The sequence below is a fragment of the Eschscholzia californica genome, unplaced genomic scaffold (assembly GCF_041429995.1).
Source record: "Eschscholzia californica isolate CP2 unplaced genomic scaffold, dmEscCali1.0.p SCAF_1, whole genome shotgun sequence".
Taxonomy (NCBI): Eukaryota; Viridiplantae; Streptophyta; class Magnoliopsida; order Ranunculales; family Papaveraceae; genus Eschscholzia; species Eschscholzia californica.
The window spans coordinates 51,067,159-51,090,568 of NW_028238198.1; the positions used below are offsets into that span (position 1 = coordinate 51,067,159).

The window sequence follows — 23,410 nt, forward strand, 5'->3', positions numbered from 1 at the left end:
ATGGGTTCTCCATTTCTGAAGAATCCCTTAAAAAATAGGTGTATACCGTTGAAAGCGGCGAGCACACGGTATTCTTTAGTAAAAGGCGAAAGAATAGTTCGCTTTGTGCTCACCGCACGGTTCCATGATTTATAACGAAGTTTCTGCTTGATCCTTTAACAGCCACACAATTAACATTCTTTAGTGCGTCATAGATGCGGGACTAAACATTCTAAACATTGTGCCTTGAAAATTAAATCTCGTGGGCATTCTCAAGCTATACAGTTGTTTCTCAAGCTATATGGTTGTCTCTCAAGCTATATGGTTGACTGGTTGTTTATGTATAGTCAATTACACAGACCACAGTTTATACCTTTATTTTAAATCGTTAAAAATATTGTGCATCAATGTTGGAACTAGATGCCCTCCATTACCTTCCAAAGCAAACTCTAAGACGATGAGACAAAACATCTTTAGTTGTTAGGTAGTACTCGTCTTAATGAAGGTATTCTGTGTTTTTTGTTAAATCTGGAATAACTGAAGTGTAATTTACTTGTATAGTGGGAGTATTTTCATGTGTTTATTCTCAAAGAAATTCAGACTTCTTTGAGACTTGTTGCAAGGTTTTGAAAGCTGAAAACATGTGTTTTTTGAAAGCTGAAAACAGATGTACGGAATATAAAGACTTGTTGCAAGATCCTAAGATAAAAGAACGCAAAACACCTAAATTACACAAACAATTACTTCAGATTCAGATTTATAGAAGCAAGGTTTTTGAAAAACTGCCCATGCAGACAGACAGTTAAACAGGAAGTCCTCTTTCAAAAGGCTTTAATCTATTATGTTACAGCTTTGACGGGATGCTCCCGATGAGAAGAACCCCTTTAAAAAATAGGTGTATACCGTTTAAAGGCACACGGTATTCTTTAGTAGAAGAGTTCACTATGTGCTCAGTGCACGGTTCCGTGATTTATTCAGTGATTCTGCACCTTAAACTAACTAAAAATTCCTTCATATAAAACCTAAGGATAAGTTAGACATAAAAGAACTAACAAACAAGAGTAATACAATGGTAAAAATTTCATTCACATTTGAAGGATCCTCCATTTCTGGAGGGTCCTATGCAAAAATAGGTGTATACCGTTTGAAGCAGCGAGCACACGGTATTCTTTAGTAAAAGGCGAAAGAATAGTTCGCTTTGTGCTCACTGCACGGTTCCATGATATTGTACGAGTTCATCTACTCCATTTATAGCTACTATAACATGATCCTCTTGAATGTTTTCTCAGTGTGGGACTTAAACCAGCACTATGTTTTAAAATGTACTCTAAGAGCATCTCCAATGCAACACTCAATCTTAGAAATCTTGAACGCCACATAAAAAATTTAGAGTTTTTAATGCATAACTTAATCTGGATCCGTAAGATGATGTAGAAGTAGTTAAAATAGAGATATATCAAGAAGCTCGTCTTCGTAAGTTCATATATATTCAACTTTGATCAAAATAATGTCACTTTGAAATATATTCAATTGTCCAACTCACCAATAGAAATCAAGTTTTCATATATTTTCAAAATAACTAATTACTCCCAGTTATTACAACTGTTATTACAATAATAACCATGTCACATAAGTAAACAGAACAAGTTTAGACTTTTGTACTAGAGACACGAGAACTGAAGATCTCTATTTTTGTCATAAGAATGAGAATCTCAATTGGGAACAAATGACTAATAGGAATTGTTTGAGTTTTGTATTGGAGATGCTTTAAAACTCCACAAAAATGTTAAAGTCTGGCTCTTCTTGGAAGAAGGTAATAAGTGACAATCTCATTTCCATATGACTTGCTCCATTCATGAGGGCTATATCTAAACTAGGGGTGACAATTTTTCCAATGAAATCAGGTCCATAAAGAACACCTTGTAACCATTCGAATAGAATTGTATAATCTTTTTTCATTTTTAGCATTGATGGGGTCCTCCAAGAGAGGAAGATCCCTTTCAAAATTAGGTGTAACCACTTTTTTTTATTTGTTGCGAAGATAGTAGATTAATAAAGGAGAGTACTATTACAATATCTATGACTAATAAAAGAGGGAACAGACTCCCAGTTATTATAATTGTTATTCATCCTAGCCATTTTAGCTAAAGTGTCGGTGAGGTCGTTGCCTTTACCAGGGATATGAGTGAAGATCACTGCCTGGAATTGCTTGAGAAGGTGATTGATTAAAAAAACATGAGCTTTAGTGTGCCAGTGTATGAGATAACTCGGGTCCTTCAGATGATTGATAATGGCTTGATTGTCGCTTCACGATATGTAGATGTTTGATTTTGTGTTTGATCGCTCATTGGATGCCTGTAACTATGGCTATGATTTCTCCTTCTTCCACCGATCTAGTATTCAAGAGGGAGGTGTAAGCGTTTAGAAAGACCGCCTCGTGACTGTGAAAGATAGAATTGATACCTGTTGTCGTTGTGATGTCGATAAACAGAACATCGGTACTTAGGTTTGGTAGTCTTAATCTCTTAAGATGTACTCCAAGAGCATCTCCAATGCAACACTCAATCTTAGAAATTCTAGCTTTTCCCCAAACTATGGTGGACACAACCAAGATTAAGACTACCAAACCTAAGTTCGGATTCCTTATGGATTGGCTAGTTATGTAAATGGATAGCAAAAGGTTGACACAAGAAATCATTCTGAAGGCCAGACACTCAAGAAATATCTATATGTCAGTTTTGTAGATTGTAGAGCTATTTTATATTCACCAATTAAAAAGATGTGTTCCACCATCAGGCACCATTGATGTTGTTTAGTAGTTCGTTTATTTTATTCACGATATCAGCAATAGGAGACTCAGAACAATACTAAATGGACAACCTGGGTCTATCCTTAAATTAAATTGAACAAAAATGCATATTTATAAACTCTAATGGAAGCATAGGTATTAGCACCATTATCCATGATCAACAATGTTAATTTCATCACAGCTAAAACAGTTATTCTAAGAGCACGGACTAGTGAAGAAAGCAAAGCCATAGCTATACTTGTTGGAGTCAAATGGGCCATAGAAAGGAAGATAGGTTCATCTGCATCAAAAGCAGTAACCAGAACATCATCAATCAACCTCCAATATTTTTTTAAAATTAAGGTCCCAACATAGAGAAAAGATCCAGCTAAATAAAACTGTTGTATTGAGAATTTGTGGGATTTCCCAAAAGAGGAAAATCCCTTTCAAAAATAGGTGTATACCGCTAAAAGCGGCGAGCACACGGTATTCTTTAGTAAAAGGCGAAAGAATAGTTCGCTCTGTGCTCACCGCACGGTTCCATGAGTTTGTAATTCTTCACCTGCTACTTTTATTACAAGTCCAATAAGATATTCTTCAATGCTTATCGATGTGGGACTAAACTAGTACCTGCATTTATGTTGTTTGTTTCTTGATGATGAGATGTGGTTTGAGGCTTTGAGCCTTATATTCATTCAATTGAAATAGAAGAGTGTGAACATCAATCTCCAAAAAGGATCGACAATACAATTAAGAGAATAATCTCCCAACCAAGATTGCTTTGCATTGCTTTTAAAAACAAAATCCGCGAAAAATAAGTGTTGCTTAATTAGATTTTCCCAATATTTTTTTTTTTTTTTGAAATATCGGCATATTTTAAGGTGACATTTCAACCAAAGAGGGTCGAAACCAACTTGGTAACCACTCCAACCAAAGGTTTTTAACAGATTTTCCCAACTTTAACTCAAACAAGATGTCACAAACTGATGACCATCATAGCCAATATAGGATTGCATGGGAGTAATTTTCCAAGTAAAATCTGATCAGACCTGAATAACTAATGGCTAACGCATTGCATTCCATTATACTTGTGTCTTTGAAAATCTTATTCTTACTCTTACTGCTCCATTCAATAACAACTTAAGGACCTTGTTAGGTTAATCATTTAATGTGACCTTAGAGAAGTTGTCGACTATCACTGTCAATTTGTTTTTCTTTTCTGCCCGAATTCATCAGTAGGCAAAATAACTATTTTTTAAGTGAAACTTGTAAATGTATTAAGATATTCATTCTAATCTACAATATTGTTTAGTTCAAGGTTAGGTAGGATGTTCCATTTCTAGAACATCCTTTTCAAAAATAGGTGTATACCGTTGAAAGCGGCGAACACACGGTATTCTTTAGTAAAAGGCGAAAGAATAGTTCGCTTTGTGCTCACCGCACGGTTCCATGGTACTATAACTATTCACGGTTTCATTTTATAATAACTAGAAAATGATCTTCTTGAATGCTCATCAATGTGGGACTAAAATCCACAACATCTATCTTTTTTCTCTTGATACTATTACCACTTTATCATTAACATTGGTTGAACACAAAGAAAACTATTATTTCTTTCACTAAATAACACTGTTCGTCGCCTTTTGCGGTTTACACCTATTTTTGAAAGGGATTCTTCCCTTCGGAGCATCCCACATCCCAAAATCAAGTAGTTTCATTTACATATGACATCTCCGTTTGAAAAGGGATGGTCTGCTCTTTAGGAACCTCTATAATCTATAATTTTTCCAAGTATTTGTGCTTTATGAGATGAGGTTGATCATCACAATAGGATTTGTTCGCTATCAAGGTGTTTGAGGGAAACTACTAAATACCGATAGCGGTGGTGTAACAGACTAATGTGTTAGAGCACCATTACTCATGTAACATATTCTTCAGAAGAAGCAGAGAAATGTACTTTAGTGTCACATACTTTATTAAAAGTCTTTTAAGTAAAATGATCAAGTTCAATACAAACACAACCACCATCAAAGTTCAAACCAAATACAATTGCAATCAAACAATAAAATTAACTTATTCAGTCAAAACTTATCCATATCGATATAAATGAAGGCAGACAAACTACAAATACCATCGGTGGTGTTTCAAAATTGCGTGCTTGGGCAGCATTTGTCACATAATAACATATTTGCGAAGAACCAAAAAAATGTATTTTAGTGTCACACACTTCAATTTTAATCAAATAATAAAACTAACTTAATTATATAAAACTTGTCCATCAGTGTAGGGGAGGGGGGGCAGTAATTATAAGACCCAAAATGGGGAGGTTAAATAGAATCTGGCCCAAAATGGACAGAAACTCAAAATACTTCCATGTTGTTGCGTCTGCTAAGAAGGCCATAAATCATATCGAAGCTGTTTTTTAGCAAAGATAAGAAATGGGTAACAAATCACAAGGATATGCAAAAATATCTTCACATAGCACTTTACTAGCATTGCACAAACTACCAAACCAAACATAGATTCCATTATCTCTGAATTATTCACTGCACAAATATCACACATTGATAATGAGAAACTAATTTCAGTTCCAATCTATGAAGAAATCTCAGAAGTAGTCAAACATATGAATGGGGAAAAAGCCTCTGGTCCAGAAGGGGTTTCACCCATTATCTTTCAAAAGAACTAGAAATCTATAGGAGAAAACATTGGAACCATGGTCTAGAACTTTTTTATAGCACAGGTAAGTTATCTAAGGTCTTGAACTCAACTCACTTGTCACTCATAACTAAAACTAAGTCATCAGTATCACCTACTGACGTCAGACCCACAAACCTTTACAAGTCCACTTATAAGATCATATCGAAGCTCATATCTAATAGGATGAAACCATTGCTTAATGATATTATATCTCGTAATCAAGTTGCTTTTCTGCCTGAGAGACATGTCACTAGTAATGTTATTTTAGCTCATGAAATCATCCATTCCATGAGAAGCAAAAAGGGTAAGAATATGTTTATGGGGTTGAAGCTAGACATGTCTAAGGCATTTTACAGAGTTGAATAGCCCTTAGTATCAGTTCTTCTCAATGGTAAACCATCATCATTCTTCTCTCCATCTACAGGAATTAGACAAGGTGACTATCTCTTACCCTATCTCTTTAATTATTTGCATGGAAGCTTTAGTAGGCTTATAAACAAAGCACAGTCTGAGGGTCATATCTTTGGATTTAAACACTCTAGCAAAGGACCCGTCATCATTCATCTATTGTTTGTAGATGATTGTCCCATATTCACGAATCTCGGGTTATAGGAAGAACACTGCTTATACAATCTACTACACCAATTTGGAAGGATGTCATCTCAGGTTATTAACTTTCAAAGATAGGTATATTTTTCAGAAAAACACTCAACAAAGGCTAGACAGAATGGTTGCAAGAATAATGACAGTCAAGAGGATGGACCAAGAAGACAAATACCTAGGAAATGTTTTCTTTATAGGAAAATCAAAAACAAAAAGCTTTCAATGCCTGCTCCAACTGATGCAACAAAATTAGCAACTTGGAAGCCCAAGTTGTTATCTCAAGCAGGTAGAGTAGAACTCATCAAATCTTCTTTTTCTGCTTCCCAAAGTACCAATTGCAAATGCTTGGTTTTGAGATTCTTAGGAAGATCATTAAGAGTACCGAATCCCTGCAATGAGAATTATGGTGAGGAACACAAAAGCAAAAGGCCTAGGCTTAAAATCGGGGCCAATTATAACAAAAAAAAAATCCGTGGGTGGTCTTGGGTTGAGAGATTTGAAGAAAGACGACAAAGCTCCCATTTACAAAAAAAAAAACAATTGGAGACTGAAAACTAATTTTCACCCCCGAATCTCCAACTTGTTTCTTCAAAGTATTATCCCAACAGAGACATGAGGCATGCCATGGTACAAAGCTCTTTTTGGTTGTGGAAATGCTTGCACAAACTTCTTTTTTTTGAGGAATAAAGAATATGGGAAGTCGGCAATGATAAGAAAATAGATGTTTGCAGGATAGATGGATACCAGAGACAAACACCATATTGGGAAACAAACACACCCTTAGGTTTAGTCATAACTGATTTTTGAATAATAATCAACTCAACAAACTTTCTAACAATCTTAAACTATATTGATTTGTAACTAACTCTTTGTAACAGATTTTTCTGTTTTGTAACAACTCAGCTATAGCTCTATAAATAGCTGAGTTCTCTTCATTTCTTAAGTTAATGAAAAATAGCAAAGCTTCCATTAATGGTGTATTCACTTTCTATTATGGTATCAGAGCAAAAGCTCTTAAGCTTCTGGTTATTCGATCTTCTTCAAATAAGATCTCTTTTTTTCTTCTCATTTTGTCTGATAATAACAAGAACAATGTCGAATTCTTGTTCATCTTCTTCATCTCCTACTTCTATTTCGCTTCCAGCGCCTCATTAGATTAACATCTGACAACTACATCACTTGGAAATCTCTGTTTCTACCTGTGTTACGAAGGTATGGTGTCTTAAACCTTGTTGATGGATCTTCATCTTGTCCAGAAAAGGTTATTATTGATACTAATGGCATGGAAATCCTCAATCCTGCTTATTTTGAATGGATCGAACGAGATCAAACACTTCTAATCTGGTTAAACTCTTCACTTTCTGAAAAACTTCTTCCTTATGTTGTTGGAGTATCTTCTTCTCGTGAGCTCTGGTTATCTCTTGAACACAAGTTTTCATGGCTTTCAACATCTCATGTATTACAATTACAATCTCGTCTGCAACAACTTAAGAAAGGTTCTTCATCTATGAGTGTTTATCTCCAACAAATCAAGGAAATTGCTGATCAACTTGCTGCTGCAGGAGCTCCATTTCCTGATAAACATCTTGTGGTTTTAACTCTAAAAGGATTAACATCAGAGTATGAATCTTTTAAAACTTCAGTTTCTATAAGAACTCCTCCTGTTACTATTGATGAACTTCATAGTCTTCTGTTAAGTCATGAAGTTTCCATTCTTGAATCACAAAATGTTCAAAATTCTCTTCTTACTGAGACACCAAATCAAGCTTATATGGCTCAAGGTTCATCCTCTTCTCCACAAGCCTATACTGCTCAAAATGTGTCCCATTTTCCATCCCAATCTTCTAACAGAGGAAGATATCAATCTAATAGAGGCAGGGGTAGAGGTAAACCATAGTATTCATCTGGCCATCATTCACAAAGTTCTCAAGATTCATCATCTTCAGATAGACCAATTTGTCAAATATGTCAGAAAATTGGGCATCTTGCTATTGATTGCTTTAATAGAATGAATCTCAGCTATATTGGGAAAACACCACCTGCTAAGCTTCATGCTAAGTATGCTGCTCCTTCTAATCAGTCTCCTAGCTATTGGTATGCTGACACAGGTGCATCTACTCATATGACTGCTGATCTTTCTAACATTCAGTCTGCAACTCAATATCAAGGAACTGACAGAGTTCACATTGGTAATGGACAAGGTTTGCCTATCTCTAACATAGGTTCTTCTTGTTTTACTTCACATGATCATCTCTTCAAATTTAATAACATACATCATGTGCCTGATATTTCTGAAAATCTTTTATCTGTTTTTCAATTTGCTAAAGATAATCAATGTGCTCTTACCTTTACTGATACTGAACTCACTGTGAAGGACAAGAAATCAGGGAAGACTCTTTTCCAAGAGCAACCTAAAGATGGAACCTATCCCTTGTCACTTCATCAAGCTGCCTTTTCATCTACTCACAAGGCTGCCTCTCTACATCCTGTTGCCTTTGTATCTCAAGCTACTTCACCATCACTTTGGCTGATAATTCAACCATTCCTACTACATCAAATCCCTCCATTCCTACTACATCAAATCCCTCCATTCCTACTACATCAAATTCCTCTTTGCCTTTATCCACAACTGATAATTCTCAGCCTAATCTACCTACTTCAGAACAATCCACCCCTATTCCCACTGATGTTCAACTCCACACCCAATGCAACTCTCCTGGTTCTAATACTACTTCCTCACCTAATATGTCATCTTCTTCTTCTCAGCCTGATTCTTCTTTTCCACAAAATACTCATCCAATGCAAACAAGAGCAAAGAGAGGGATCTTTAAACCCAAAATCAACCTATTTACTGCAACCAAACACCCTCTCCCAATGGCATTACTTTCTCAATGTTCTGAAATTACACCTTCTTGCTATACTCAAGCTGCCAAAGAGGAGAAGTGGAGAGCAGCTATGACAACTGAATTTAATGCTCTATTACAAACTAAGACTTGGACATTGGTTCCTTCTACTGGTAATGAAAATCTTGTGGGCTGCAAGTGGGTTTATAAGATAAAACAAAGGGCAGATGGTACAATTAAGAGATATAAGGCTAGGTTGGTGGCAAAGGGTTTCCATCAACAATCTGGGATTGATTACAATGATACCTTTAGTCCTGTGGCTAAACCATCAACAATAAGAGTTATTTTATCTCTTGCTCTTCACTTTGATTGGGATATCACACAGTTGGATGTTACCAATGCTTTCCTTCATGGAACTCTCAAGGAAGAAGTGTTCATGATGCAGCCACAAGGTTTCATTGATCCCGATAAGCCTAATCACATTTGCAAACTTCAAAAGTCTTTGTATGGCTTAAAACAAGCTCCAAGAGCCTGGTATGAGGAACTAGTTCAAGCTCTCTTAGGCCTGGGTTTTCAAACAGCTAAATCTGATTCTAGCCTCTTTGTTCTTAAAACCAAGGCTGATATTGTCTATCTTCTTGTTTATGTGGATGACATACTCATTACTGGTAGTTCATTATCTCTTAAGCAAGATATCATTGATCAACTTAAGCAATCTTTTGCCATGAAAGACCTTGGTTCTTTACATTACTTCTTGGGGCTGGAAGTATTCAGAGATACTAATGGTATGTTTCTGTCTCAGTCCAAGTATGTTCTGGACCTTCTTAAAAAGACAGATATGCAAGGGGCTAAACCATGTAATACTCCCATTTCCACCTCAGAGAAGCTTGATCCATATTCTGGTTCTTTACTTGAAGACCCAACAGTTTTTCGATCCATGGTTGGTGCACTTCAGTATCTTACTTGGACAAGGCCAGATATAGCCTTTTCAGTTAACCAAGTTTGTCAATTCATGCATAGCCCTCGAGTACCTCATCTCACTGCAGCTAAGAGAATTCTTAGGTACTTAAAGGGAACAATCACTCATGGAATTCAATTTACTAAAGGTCCCATTTCACTAAATTCTTATAGTGATGCTGATTGGGCTGGTGATTATAATGATAGAAGATCAACAGGGGGTTATGTAATTTACTTGGGTCCTAATCCAGTTTCCTGGAGTGCTAAGAAACAATCTACAGTAGCTCGATCTTCTACTGAATCTGAGTACAGATCATTGGCTCACACTGCCGCTGAGATTACTTGGCTCACTTATCTTCTGCAGGACCTTCGAATTTTTCTCCATGATGTTCCATCTATTTTATGTGATAACATTTCAGCTATCTCATTGGCCTCGAATCCTGTTTTCCATGCTCGCACAAAGCATGTTGAGATAGACTATCATTATGTAAGAGAGTTGGTAACTTCGAAACTTCTTCAGATTCTCTATGTGTGCACACAAGATCAAGTTGCTGATGTGTTTACTAAGGGACTCTCTTCTGTTCGATTTAATATTCTTCGAGCTAAGCTTTCGGTTCATTCCTCTCCCCTCAGCTTAAGGGAGGGTATTGGGAAACAAACACACCCTTAGGTTTAGTCATAACTGATTTTTGAATAATAATCAACTCAACAAACTTTGTAACAATCTTAAACTATATTGATTTGTAACTAACTCTTTGTAACAGATTTTTCTGTTTTGTAACAACTCAGCTATAGCTCTATAAATAGCTGAGTTCTCTTCATTTCTTAAGTTAATGAAAAATAGCAAAGCTTCCATTAATGGTGTATTCACTTTCTATTACACCACTTAATATATCTTACACTAACAATGTTATACAGTCAGTGGATCAGCTTTTTGTGCTCAATGATGCCAATAACCATGAATGGAACCTATCCTTGCTAAAGTTGTTTTCGGTAGACATTATTAACAAAATTACCACTATTCCCATCAATGTTGGTAGAGAAGATAGTAACCATAGGAACCTATCCAAGCCAGGGAGATATATTGTTAAATCCATGTACAAACACCTCACTAGGAATCATCAGCCTGAACTCTAGGACCCTGAGTATTGGTCCAAAATGTTGAAACTTGAACGCACTCCAAGAATTCAACTCTTTCGCTGGAAAGTATCTAACAATACTCTTCCAACACCTGAAGTACTCTCGAGATTTATCTGACTAGATACCAGATTATGTGGGTTATGTAATAATCAGATGGATCACTAAAGACATTTACTTTTTGATTACCCTTTCTACAGAGCTGTTGGTTTTGCACTACCAATCTCTCTTCGTATTGATGAACTCGGGAAAGATGCTTTCATTGGTTGCGTGAAAGAACTGATGTCATTGTAAGTTGAGTTCCAACAATCGCTACTATACATTGTTACAGATTGGTGGATAATATGGAAAACCAGTTGTGAAGTCATTTTTTTAAACCATAAACCTTATGTCATTGAATGTATAACAAGAATAAACAGTCTGGTCTGAACTCAACTTAATCTCTTGGTTACCGCAAGACAATGTGTCTCTTCACCCATTACCAATATGGAATGGACTTCTCCACCATCTAATGTTGTCAAGAGCAACTTTGGCGTCTCCATTACAAATATCACAGAAGATGCAGCAATTAGCATAATGATTCGTGTTCTAATTGTATAGCAGGAAAATCATCCATTATTCGTCGCCCAAGAGTAGATGAGGGAGAAGCCTTGGCAGCCTATCAAGCTCTACCAGTGGCCAAAGAATTAAATTTTTTGAATCTAATTTTGGAAGGAGACTCCAAGAACATCATCAAGCCTATTCATGGAGTTTCTTCATTAGCCCACTAGTCTAATAGGAAGATTATAAACCTAATGAGATCCTTACGATCATATTTTGTTAACTTTTTTTTTTTTGTTGAACTTGTCTTCTAAATCTGTAAAAAGACTTGGGAATGGCAAAGCAGATATGCTTGTAAAGCAAACTAGAATCTCAAATGTTCTCAAGATTGGCATCTCTAATAGGCCATCTTGTTGATGAAATGTTATACGCAATCCTCTTTTGTTTTATGGAGTATCAATGATAATTATGATACAATTCACTTAAAAAAGAACTACCAAACAAAGTCAGGAGAGGAAAATAACGTTAACCCTAAACAACACCAGTAGTGCTTTAAAATCGCAGGACTGTTACAAATATTTTTAATATCTTAATATTGCATTTAAATAATAGATCTATAACGACACATATTTTAACATTTGTATGGTTTTCGGAATGTTGGTCTACCATCACCTTTATACTAGTATTTAATTACCTAAATTGGCCAATTCATAAGCAAACCCCAGCTTGAGTTCTCCTTACTCTTAGGAAACCATTGATCATATTGAAGCGATAGTTGGACTAAATAGCCCATTACTAGGCGCAAATACTGTATATAAATAAATAAGTATATATATTAGTCCCATATCGAGCAAATACTAAAGATAGTTAATGTTGTGGCTGTTGAAAGACTGAAACATAATCTCAACTTTAAATCATGGAACCGTGTGGTGAGCACAAAGCGAACTATTCTTTCGCCTTTTACTAAAGAATACCGTGTGCTCGCTGCATTTAGCGGTATACACTTAGTTTTGAAGGGATTCTCCTCTTTTGGATGATCCCATTAAATTTAAACTCAAACCCTCGTGTTTCATACATTTTATAAGTTCTCCCATTATCGAACCATTATTTTCAATGGGTGATAGAAAATATAAGCTCACACATAGGTTTCAAAGAATTCAAGTTCTTTGGCCATTGATTTTGGAGTTCGCTTACAACACAAGTCACATAACTTTAGGCTTCCATATGCTCATTGTTTCAATAATATACACCTACTTTTCGAAAGAATTCTCCTTTTCTGGGGGATATTATCAATATATTATATGAATGAATATTTTCTTTAATATGTCGAAGCCACTACCTAATGTTGTTAGTGTGATATAGCCACAATATTAGATACTAACTTCAACTTTATATTTTATTTGATGCATGCAGCTATACAGGGTGTGGGTTTTAATCCATTTTGGACACGTAGATGGCAAAATACCATGGCTTCCCATTTAACTAGGTTTCTACCACGTCCTAAGGAAGTAGTGCATCCCTTTTGGCTAATACCGTTATTAGTACATTATGCTAGAATATGTGACATGCTTACACATCCATCACGTTCAAACACAGTTTTATAACGAGGTAAGTCAGTGTCGAGCATATACTCGAGCGTTTATGTATCGTTGTTTCCATTTCTTCAACACATAGGATTACATAGGTTAGGAGATGCGAATCATAGATACCTTTGTAATTCCAGATGATGAAGAAATGGAAACAACGATACATACATGTTCGAGTGTATGCTCGATCCTGACATACACTCATTACCAAAATGTGTTTACATATTCTAGCATAATGTACTAATAACGGTGTCCGTAGCCGTTATTACGACGATCTACTGCGTCCGTAGCATAATGTACTAATAACGGAGATCTACTGCGTCCGTAGGTCATGACGAAAACCAAGTTCTCGAAAAAGAAGACAAGTTTGTTTTTTGTTCTCGAGTTGGATCACTTTTATCTATGTCCCTCATCCATGTAGCCGAATAACCCTAATAACAATTTACATCATTGGGTTAAACAAAATAATCGAAGGAAGTAAATGAAAAGATAAGTCCAATAGGAAGTAACATGGAATTATTAATGAAGTTGAGGAAATGTCAGCCAATGGTTTGACAAAAATGACAAAAAGGTGTAAAAAGATTTCACAAATTTTTTTGGCTAAAGATTCCAACTCACCAAAATGAAAGACTAAGGTGCTGTTTGTTTTTAAAAAAATTCAGATCTGAAATCTGAATTGGATCTCAATTCAGATTTCAGATGTTTGTTTTTTTGTTTGACAAAATCTGAAACATTGGCTGACTAAACTAGACATCTGAATTGGCTTAATTAAGACCCACTTTTTTCAGACTTTAAAACAAGTCTGAAAAATCAACCCAGCTGCTGAAAAGTAACAAATGACAAATATACCCCCGCAAAAGCCTAAAATTACTCTAGTTTCATCTTCTTCATTTCACCACCACCACCGCCGCCGTCACTACCACCACTAACACCACCACCACAGAACACAACAAAAAAACAAGAGCACACAGTGCCAATCTCAAACACACCCTAACCACCACCTCAACACCATCACAACAAGATGATGGGCTTTCTGAACGCTCTTCGTCCACCACCACCACCACCACCACATGAAGGGCTTGTTAACCCTTGTCGGATCTGGTGAGAGCTATCTTGTCCGAAACCCTCGTTAGATTCGGCGTCAATCTGGCTTTGGCTAATCTTCTACTATAGAGAGAGAGAGAGGGAGAGAGAGAGAGAGAGAGAAAGAAAGAGAGCAAAATACAACAGTTGCCACTCCATCAAGCTACAACTTTTGGTCTTCGATCTAAGTCATTTCTAAAGTAAAATGGGAAGGTACTCGTTTCTGCAACTATGGAAGATAGAGAAGGTAACAAGATCTTTTTATTATTATGTGATTTAGGGTTTAGATGATCTAGGAAGTAGCAGCCGGCAATTTGAGAAAGAGGACAGGAGAGAGAAAGGGAAAGTGAAAAAGAAAAGTTAAAGATAGGGTTTTTTTTGTTTCCTTAATAATATAGATGGGGTTATAAATGTAATTTTTCCTGATTCAGATTAAATGATTCAGATTTGGAAAACAAACATCTTACTCAACCAATTCAGATTCATCTAATTCAGTTCAGTCAATTCAGATTCAACCAATTCAGATTCAGACCTTCACAAGAAAACAAACACAACCTGTAAGAGGCAGTTTTGGTTGGATTCCTAGAGGCGGTTTCACATCAGCTATAGGCGGTTTTGGTAATCAATTGGAGGCAGCTTTTTGGAAATCAATTGATGTCGGTTGGTTGAAGTCGGTTGGTGAAGCTAAATTGGTTTCTAAATTGGATTCAAATTGGCTTCAATTGTCGGCTTATAATAATATATAAATAGGGAATCCAATCACCACAATAAACACCAACACAAGCAACAACAACTCTTCTTTAGAGAGAGCTAAAGAGAGAGAGCAAGTGAGAGAGAAATTTTTTGTTCATAGTTTTGAGCGGTGTTTAATTTCTCGGTTGTCGAAGATCTAGTATAGAAGGTTAAATTCTATACGGTACCATCTTGGGACGAACTTGCGGGTTGTGTTAGTCGTCTTCATCTATCCTTCAATAAAGATTTCTTGTTCGCCCGAGGACGTAGGCTTTAAAGCCGAACCTCGTTAAATTCTGTTCGCATATTTGATTTTGACTTAGCTTTTCGATTAATCTTCATAATCGGATCAATTTCTAGGATAGGTTCGATAGCTTCCGCGATTTTCAGTTATAAAAATTGCTCTGATACCAATTCTCCACCTCGTACACAATTTGATATACTTCAAATTTTGGACGAACACCAGGATACTCCTTGTAAGATATATCTGCTTCTTGTAACTTCATCCGACTGCACCATATGACCATGGCTGCCTACGTACCCTTTTACAGGATCAAGCCTACCGTAGTTCTACCAATCCTTCACATAAAGTTTACCTTGTCGCCATTACGCCCTTTCGGGCAACTTAACACGAGCCGATTTGTAGCAATTCCAGGCAATGCTGAAACTTGCTACATGTCACCACTTTAGTCAACATGTCCGCGGGATTCTCATCTGTGTGTACCTTCATGAGAGAAACATCACCTTCCTCTATGACATCTCGTACAAAGTGATACCTGACATCGATATGCTTAGTACGCGCATGATGGACCTGATTCTTCGCCAAGTGGATCGCACTTTGACTATCACACCATACATCCACGCACTCCTGCTTAATCCCTAGATCATCCAGAAGACCCCACAACCACAATGCTTCCTTCACACCCTCGGCCATAGCCATATACTCGGCCTCCGTAGTAGATAACGCAACTGTAGATTGTAACATCGATCGCCAACTAACTGGAGCACCATGTACCTTAAACACATAACCAGTAGTAGATCGTCTTCTATCTAGATCGCCAGCATAATCCGAGTCAACATAACCGCTTACCTGACATGTGTCTCCACCAAAGCACAAACCCGTATCAACGGTACCCTTCAAGTACCTCAAGACCCACTTCACAGCTTCCCAATGTGTCTTCCCCGGGTTTGCCATAAACCTACTAACCACACTGACCGCCTGTGAAATATCCGGACGAGTACACACCATAGCGTACATCAAACTGCCAACTGCACTAGCATACGGTACACGATCCATATGATCCTTCTCCACCGTAGTAGTGGGAGATTGTTTTCCCGAGAGCCTGAAGTGTGGTGCCAAAGGTGTTGACACCGCCTTCGCATTCTGCATCCCAAATCGAGAAACTACTCGTTCGATGTAACCTTTCTGATTCAAGTACAGTTTCTTACTTGACCGCACTCTCTTAATCTCCATTCCCAGTATCTTCTTTGCAGCGCCCATGTCTTTCATCTCAAACTCTTGACTGAGTTGAGATTTCAACTTATTTATCTCCACCATGCTTCGAGAAGCAATAAGCATGTCATCCACATACAAAAGGAGATAAATAAAGTCACCTTCGCGAAGCTTCTTGATGTATACACAACAATCATAATCACTTCTGCGAAAACCATGCTTTAGCATGAAAAAATCAAATCGTTTGTACCATTGGCGAGGGGATTGTTTTAATCCGTAAAGAGATTTTCTCAAACGACATACTTGATTTTCTTTACCCTCAACCTTGTATCCCTCAGGTTGAGCCATATAAATTTCTTCTTCCAAATCTCCGTGCAAGAAGGCGGTTTTAACATCGAGTTGTTCCAGCTCAAGATCACTATGAGCAACAATACTCAATAGCACCCGAATAGAAGTATGTTTCACGACTGGTGAGAAAAGCTCATTGTAGTCGACCCCTTCTTTCTGTGCATAACCCTTGGCCACTAGTTTTGCCTTATACCTTGTACCCTTGATTTCGGAAGAATCCTCTTTCTTCTTGTACACCCATTTACAACCAATAACAGACTTACCTTCGGGCAATGGGACAACCTCCCATGTCTGGTTCTTGTGAAGAGACTCCATCTCTTCTTGCATAGCAACCAACCAACTCTCTCTTTCCTCCGCGGTAATAGCTTGCTTGAAGGTGACCGGCTCGTCGTCTTCCACCGAGAGTGCACATTTGCCTGCCCGTAATGCCTAAGAGGTTTGTCTGACCCTAACCTCTGTACCGGCTTATATAACCGTTTCGGCCTAGTGTGTACCGAAACATCCTGCTGTTGTTGTTGTAAAACTTGTGTACCTTCCCCTTGAACCTCCTCATGATCGGGTTCATCAATTTCCTCATCCTGAGTATTATCCTGATGCTCCACCTGATCATGATTCCTAGAAACCCGTTGGTCTTCGGCTTCTACTTCCACTACTTGAGCTTTAGTAGACCCAACATCACCACAACTAGGCACCGTAGCTTTCGCCATAGCTACAATAGATGACTCATCAAACACCACATCTCTGCTGATTACAAACTTCTTGTCTTCCGTACACCATAGCCGATAACCCTTGACTCCTGTAGCATATCCTAAGAAAATTGCCTTCTTTGCTCTATTGTCAAGTTTGTTACCTTTAACATGGTAATAGGCCGTACAACCGAAAACCTTAAGTCTCCCGTAATCTGCATGTTCACCTGACCACACCTCGTAAGGTATGCCGCCATCTAAAGAAGAATGTGGAGACCTGTTCACAATATAACAAGCTGTAGCAACAGATTCTGCCCACCATTCTGCGCCTAATCCCGAATTGGAGCGCATACATCTAGCCTTCTCAAGTAGTGTACGGTTCAATCTCTCTGCGACTCCATTCTGCTGAGGTGTGTTTACTACTGTCCAGTGCCTCACAATGCCTTCCTGATTACAAAACTCCTTGAATGCCCCATCCGTGTACTCGGTCCCATTATCCAACCTTAACGTCTTCAGCTTTCGACCAGTTTTGTTCTCAACCATTGCTTTCCACACCAGGAATGTGTTGAATACCTCATTCTTATGCTTCAGAAAATAAAGCCAGACAAATCTCGAATGATCATCAACGAATGTAACAAAATACCTGGAACCACCCTTGGAAGGTAACTTTGCCGGTCCCCAGACATCGGTGTGTACGTAGTCTAACACCTCTTTGCTCCTGTGCTTGCTTGTAGAGAACGTCACCCTGTGTGCCTTCCCGAACACACAATGCTCACAAAACTCCATGCAAGGCTTCTTCATGTCCTTCAACAAGCCTTTCCCGCACATCAAAGATAGACCTTTTTCTGACATATGCCCAAGGCGCATATGCCAAAGCCTCGTACTAGCCGTTGGATCCCTTCCACTGATTCCTACTGCTACATCTCCCGTAATTGTTGTCCCCAAAAGTTTGTATAGATTTCCGTAACGAGTACCTCTCATTACCACCAAAGAACCCTTAACGACTTTTATGGAGCCATTCTCTATAATTATCTTACAGCCGTTCCGCTCCAACACACCAAGGGAAATTAGATTTTTCCGCAAATCGGGTATGTGTCTTACGTCTGTCAATGTTCTCACAACTCCATCGTGCATCTTGATCCGTATTGTTCCGAGTCCCACAGTTTTACATATACTATCATCACCCAGTATAACTGTACCACCATCTATACTCCTATAGGTAGTAAACAACTCCCTATTTGGGCACATATGGTGTGACGCCCCTGAATCAAGCATCCACTTGTCGAAGATCTTTTCAGACACCTCTGTCACCGAGAAACATTCGTCTGCCTCTTCTGACACATATCCCGCCTCTTGCATCTCTTGTTTCTCCTTGTAGCCTTCGTTCTTTTGCTTCAACTTTCTCTTTGGACAAGCCGCTTTAAAGTGGCTAAGCTCACCACAACTAAAGCATGTTTTCTTGAAAGAGCCTCTAGATTTGGATCTAGATTTCCCGCCCTTTCCCTTTCCCCTTTCATTACTCCTCCCCCTCGTTACAAACAACCCTTGTGCTTGTTCTTTGTCTACTCCACCCGACGCCATACTGCTAGTAGCAACCTTACGAAGGTCATCCGCTAATAGCGAATTTCTCGTCTCTTCCATGCTTAGACTATCACCAACAAGCATCAAAGTTTGAACAAGGTTCTCATAGGATTTAGGCAATGAAAGTAACAATATGAGGGCTTGGTCCTCATCCTCAACCTTAACATCAATATCCTTCAAATCTGAGATAATCCTGTCAAACCTATTCACATATTCCTGAATAGAAGAACCCTCTTCCATTCTACATGTGAATAATTTGGATTTTAAGTAGACCCGATTCGTTAAAGTTTTCGTCATAAAACTGCTTTCTAGCTTTAACCACACACCCGCCGCCGTTGTTTCTTCGTCTACTAGGAACGCCACGTCCCTCTCAAGACACAACATAATGGTAGCCCGTGCTTCGAGATCTAACTCCTCCCAATCCTCATCTGACATATCTCCTGGTTTCTTTCCCGTCAACGTCTTGTGTAATTTCTGCGAGATTAACAGATTCTTCATCTGCATCCGCCAATAAGAAAAATCGTTTTTCCCATTGAACTTCTCTATCTCATATTTCCCTGATTTGACCGTTCCACTTCTCGATCTCATCTTCTCTTCGTTCAATCTCAACAAGGCTCTGGTACCAATTGTTATAACTAAAAATCGCGGAAGCTATCGAACCTATCCTAGAAATTGATCCGATTATGAAGATTAATCGAAAAGCTAAGTCAAAATCAAATATGCGAACAGAATTTAACGAGGTTCGGCTTTAAAGCCTACGTCCTCGGGCGAACAAGAAATCTTTATTGAAGGATAGATGAAGACGACTAACACAACCCGCAAGTTCGTCCCAAGATGGTACCGTATAGAATTTAACCTTCTATACTAGATCTTCGACAACCGAGAAATTAAACACCGCTCAAAACTATGAACAAAAAATTTCTCTCTCACTTGCTCTCTCTCTTTAGCTCTCTCTAAAGAAGAGTTGTTGTTGCTTGTGTTGGTGTTTATTGTGGTGATTGGATCCCCTATTTATATATTATTATAAGCCGACAATTGAAGCCAATTTGAATCCAATTTAGAAACCAATTTAGCTTCACCAACCGACTTCAACCAACCGACATCAATTGATTTCCAAAAAGCTTGTGTTGGTGTGTTTTCAATAGGCTCTCAAACCCCATATATATACATCCAAAGGTTTCCCAAAAATTGGAGTCGGTGGAACCGACCTCACCAATTGATGCCAATTGAGAGGAAACTGCTTATTTTTTAGAAACCATCAATTGATGCCAATTTGAGAGGAAACCGCCTATACCTATTTTGAAAACCGCCTCTAGGAATCCAACCAAAACTGCCTCTTACACAACCTAACTCTCGAAATGGCGTCTTAAACCACAATTCAATCAGTTGAAGTTAGCTTCTTATTGTTATTATATATTTTTATTCTTTCATTCCAATCAATTTATTTTCTCTAACCTTGTTTTCAAAGCAATGATTTTCAAATGGCTTGTTGGCCGCCAATCTATCAGGGAGTTCATTTCTTTCTCTTTCTTCCTGCCCGTACCTCTTTTCTCTAAAACTCTCTCCCTCTCTCTCTTATGGGAAGGGAAAACAAAAGTCTTGCCTCTGGACGATCAATTACGGGTATGGTAGAGTATATGCAAACCATTAACTAAACCACAAAACATTTATGAAAACAAAATTATTTTTGAGGAATATGATAACTAAAGGATGTTGATTTACTACCTATTGAGGTAATTAGCTAATTTAAAATGAACTATTGGGATCTTTAAAGTTTTAATGAAGTTTCAAATGGCAATTGAAAGTTACATAAATTATTGAACACTTGACGACAAAATCATGTAAAGATAAAAAAATATTCGTTATTTCATAAAAAATAAAAATTCAACCATTTTCCTAGTCTTCCATCAATAGCCACGACCACAGATAGAGCACAAAGTGGAGAAGATATGGGAACATAACAACACCAGGAATGGCTAAGTGACCAACCAGTACAGTTTTTTAAATTATCGAAGTCAAGGATAGGGGTGTACCACGGTTGGATCACCGACTTTTTAGTCCTATTCACAAACCAATCTGAAGGATTCAGTTGCTGGATAATTCAATCCGAGTCAATCAATTCGTGGTTTGATTCAGTTACCGAACCAAACTATAGTAAACGGTTTGTTTCGGTTGGATAACTGAATCATGAAGTTACACTTCAACATGAGATGTTAACTTTGAAAGTTAGTTTTTTTATATTATATGTTTTTATTATTGTGTGATATATCTTTTGTTTGTTTTTCATTTTATGATATTTTTTTTTGTTTTTTTTCATTGTATGATATATCTTTTTAAAATGGGAAGACTTTGATGTAATTTTATGTACTGGCTTATAAACTCTATCATCCATTATGATCTTCATATATTTTTTTTATATATACAATATATAAAATACATCAAAATAATTGTTTGGTTCTGTTTTACTATAGTTATCGATCAGACATGTCCACACACCAAACCAAACCTTTCGGTTATGGTCTTTTAATTTCTGAGCTAAACTTGGTAACCCTAATTAGTTTGGTCACCAAACTGGTCATATCTCTTTGGATCTAATTGGTTTGGTCGGTTCAAATATTAAATATACAACCCTAGTCAAGAATGGCAAAGGACAAAAAAGATACATAATGTAAATTCATAGTTTCATGCGACAGCTGACACCTGATTTTTAATGAGTATAAGTTAAATCAAATGAATGGTTGTGAAATTGAGAGTATGGCCCAATTATCTACAATAAGGCATGAGATTTAAAATTATTGTCACATATAACTTTTTCTAAACTTCTATTTGTTATCATGTAAAAAGTAAAACTGAATTTTGCAATTTATAATTTGTCTCTAGAGAAATTGCAACCCATGTTGAATTTCTTCCACCTTAACCATCACAATGAATCATAGAATATAGAAGACCTGCAATCACCATCGTGCATCTTGATCTGAATAGTACAACAAAGGAGGCGACTTGCAGGTCTGTTTGCTAATATCGTTTCCTCAACGGGTTAATTTGAAATTGTCGAATAATAAGCTTATCCCTATTGTTTTGAAAGTCGAAAAACCCTCTAGATTTTGTATTTCATGTGGCTTTACAAGACATACTATTAAGTCTTGTCCAACGATCCTAGCCTTTGGAGACCTCTTGAAACAACAATCATCTGATGATCGGATACAATAAGTTCACAAGGCTACGACTTCTAAGTAGAGCGAGGACTTCAAAGTCTCTTTCACTAGGAATTCTGTTAAAGAAATCAGTTCTATGGACTGGATAGGCCATTTGCTTTGCCTCCATTTACTAATGAAAGTAATCTCTCTGGGAAGGGAGTCTCCACCCACACCCACTTATTCTATTCAATCTAATTTTGGTGACTTTTTATCTAGTCTATGTCTGGTTAAGAAAATCAAAGTCCAGACATCGGTAGGGGTAACGACCAGGTTTCCAATGGGACTTCGGATTTGACAAGGTGAATCCAGTCGCAGAAAAGATGACACTTCGTTAGATTCAGTGCAACAAATGATGATCACGGACAGACCCATTGAGGACAGATCCAGGAAATTACTACAAAAGGACAACTCGACTAATGTCCTCAAACTCGATGAATGAAGGGCACCGACAACCCAAATGCTGGAGACATCATGAATATTCTTGCTCGAAATTTTCGAGAATAGGGAACGCCCCGACAAAAAAACTTTAAAAACACTTCCTAAGGGCGACTAAACCATCACTGGGTTTCTCTCTGAGACATGTTTATCTAATTATGTACCTTTGTCTTGTTTTAATAATAATAATAATCTTAGTAAGTATTTTACTATGTCATCTAATGGAAGAAGTGGGATTTGGTTTTGCATAGGAGCCCCACTTTTGATATTACTATCCATACTTCTTCCACCAACTTAATTCACATCATGATAATATCCCCGTTAAGTCCAGATCCATAAAACCCTTTCGTGTATTTATGGTCCCCTACGTCTACAAGATCGCCAACCATTCTGGACCTAAGTATTGACTAAAGATAAGGCATTATGAACTCTTATTGTTTGATCGGATATTTAAATGCCATTTCATCTGCCTCTGAAAAATGGGGTGGTAGCATTAATATTCCATTCCTTTCTCATTTTCAGAATTTCATTCAGGATGTTAATTTAATAGATTTAGGATTCAATGACCCGAGATACACATGGACCAATAAAAAATCGATTCACCACCTTACCAAATAACGGTTAGATAGGATACTTTGTGACCCAACTTGTCTTCTTAATTTTTCGGAGGCAGGAGTTTTCACTTGCCACGTTACAACAACGACCACGCACAAATTCTTCTCAAATTACAGGTCCAGGGTAAGTACTTAACACTACTACTAA

General features: G+C 37.5%; 5 non-coding genes across 5 annotated transcripts; 1 reads left to right on the top strand and 4 right to left on the bottom strand.

Annotated features, from left to right (window-relative positions):
- Positions 1–4: 4 nt before the first annotated feature.
- LOC147567464 (U5 spliceosomal RNA) lies at positions 5–123 on the bottom strand. The gene has a single exon (XR_015231558.1). It is a non-coding gene; the product is annotated as a U5 spliceosomal RNA (small nuclear RNA).
- A 954-nt stretch (positions 124–1,077) lies between these two features.
- On the bottom strand, positions 1,078–1,196 carry LOC147567465 (U5 spliceosomal RNA). The gene has a single exon (XR_015231555.1). It is a non-coding gene; the product is annotated as a U5 spliceosomal RNA (small nuclear RNA).
- A 1,992-nt stretch (positions 1,197–3,188) lies between these two features.
- On the bottom strand, positions 3,189–3,307 carry LOC147567466 (U5 spliceosomal RNA). The gene has a single exon (XR_015231548.1). It is a non-coding gene; the product is annotated as a U5 spliceosomal RNA (small nuclear RNA).
- Positions 3,308–4,096: 789 nt separating this feature from the next.
- LOC147567467 (U5 spliceosomal RNA) lies at positions 4,097–4,214 on the bottom strand. The gene has a single exon (XR_015231559.1). It is a non-coding gene; the product is annotated as a U5 spliceosomal RNA (small nuclear RNA).
- Positions 4,215–12,467: 8,253 nt separating this feature from the next.
- LOC147567468 (U5 spliceosomal RNA) lies at positions 12,468–12,585 on the top strand. The gene has a single exon (XR_015231560.1). It is a non-coding gene; the product is annotated as a U5 spliceosomal RNA (small nuclear RNA).
- The last annotated feature ends 10,825 nt before the right edge of the window (positions 12,586–23,410 follow it).